At 37.6% G+C, this 2,192-nt stretch overlaps 1 pseudogene; it reads right to left on the reverse strand.

Annotated features, from left to right (window-relative positions):
* Positions 1-506: 506 nt before the first annotated feature.
* On the reverse strand, positions 507-1,458 carry LOC131689794 (small ribosomal subunit protein uS7-like; annotated as a pseudogene).
* Between the last annotated feature and the right edge of the window lie 734 nt (positions 1,459-2,192).

Genomic DNA, 2,192 nt, shown 5'->3' on the forward strand with positions numbered 1-2,192 from the left:
CTTTTAGGGAACGCCATTGTGTTAGCCGAACCCAGTGTATTGGTGTAGCCAAGGGTTAAATTCAAAATTGTATTGGATTTGAACAATAGTGCACAAAGTTCGCTGCCATAGAGGCCAACCTTCAATACAATAAAATGCTAATATCTTATATGGATCAATACTTGTGATTTTCCACGGTTTTGATATTTACAATGATATATCGTTCTAACACGATATGAATAATGTTTTTTTAAAAATTAACTTTAGCAAGTCTCGAACAAAGGTACCTTGCCTTGTCCCTCACGGCAAGTGTGCAGCTTTTGCTGTCTAGGTTTTATCGCATATGTTCGAGTGAGGAACTTAACGCTTATGGTTACTAGGGTACTTAGTGACAAAAATCCTAAATCGTATTTTTTTAATATTCGTATATTCAAAAGTTTAAAACGTCTAAAAGGATTGCCTTTTTTATTCATATTTTAGCGCACAACAGAACCATTGTTGAGAATATTGTTAATTTTGAGGGTTATTAAATTTACGCGAGCAGAAACAGGTCGTAAAACGACGGGAATATCGGAAGAAACTGTATCGCCCGGCTGTCACACATGTGCTTTGCCGTAACGGTTTATCGGTTAGACTTGGCGACAAGATCCAGTTCGTTCTTCTTCGTGATTTGGTACCAGTTGAACGAACCCTCAGCAGCATTATTCAACTCATTAGCCAAGCATTCGGCAATAGTTTAGATTTTGCGGAATGCAGCCTCACGAGCACCGGTGCACAGAAGCCGGTGGTTCACGCAACGCAGTGTGGAAACATCAACGGCCTGATGACGCACAGTACCGGCACGACCAATACGGGTCGAATATTTACGTGATCCCAAGTTGATTATGGACTGCACCGCAATTTGCAGCGGATTTCCCTCGGTTAGCAGATGCATTATTTCGACTCGGACAGCTTCCAGTTTTTTGACGTGATTCTTGGTGTGCTTTTCCTTCACTGCGATATAATCCGATACGGAAATGTCCGAAATGTGGGTATCTAGCGACCGAACAGCTTGATGTCTGGGAGTACCGCGGACGAACTGTGCTTGATTGAATACCTGGTCCTGGACATTGTTGCCCTCAAAATTTTCAATCGCCTCAATCTACGACAAGAGTGTTATTTACGTTCTACACGTCAGTATTTGACAGTGGCCGGAAAGGATTCCCATTGTTTTATACATCTTCTTCCCAAAATTTGCTATCTCTTTTCTGAAAATGAACAACATAATACAAACATGTAGTAAACACAAAACCTTTTGTGGGCTCTTGTCCATATTTTTCGTATCCCATGGGAATCTCGCATTTAATTCAACAAAACGCCATTGCATCAAAATACTCAGTAAACACTTTGTCGTATTCGTTTACATGTAACACGCACAAAAGCACTTTATTCACAGTATTAATTATATCAGCATTCAAGAAAACGTTCGATGCAATTATTCCTTCCGTTTGATGCCTCATTTTTACAATTTTAAGAATGTAGTTCAGTATGACATGGATGACAATCTAGTTGTCAATTCAAATGTCAAACAATATCATCTCGCATAAATGTGAACACTTTGACGTTATATCCATATCATCTCGGTATATCACGTGATATCAGCGCTAATGTGAACATAGTATTAGTCTCAATAGGATTATTAAAAATCTAAGTAGTAAAAAAAGGTATTTTTCGAGATTTATTTTTGGAAGGGAAAGATAAGACTTATCGTTTTGAAAATGTAAGTACTTATATTTGTACATACATTTGAAAAACTCAAAGAATTTCGTTTCGTTACAAATTGTCACAAAATCGCAGACTTCTTGATTATTCAGTGAAGCAACTCGTTACTGATCGTAGTTCTTGTTCTAAACAATGGAACCAAAAAGATTTCTGTATTACATATCTTCTGTATGAACCCAAAAATTGCGAATTCGTAAATTATTTTCCGAAGTTTTTTCGGGATAATATATTTTGTTTGTTTTTTTTTTCCTTTTCTCTAGGTTTCATTCAGAAAATGTCCAACGGACGGAAAAATAAACTGAGAAAGAGTGACAGAAGTGGTGAGAAAGGAATGCGACGAAAATTCACCTATTTTATAGAACACTGAGAAAAGATTCAGCCTAGGGCAAGAATCGAATCTGCGTTTTCTCAATCTCTAGTTTTTTGGTAAGAGACGAACCACTGCGACCAGT

This window comes from Topomyia yanbarensis, chromosome 3, assembly GCF_030247195.1.
Source record: "Topomyia yanbarensis strain Yona2022 chromosome 3, ASM3024719v1, whole genome shotgun sequence".
Classification (NCBI taxonomy): Eukaryota; Metazoa; Arthropoda; class Insecta; order Diptera; family Culicidae; genus Topomyia; species Topomyia yanbarensis.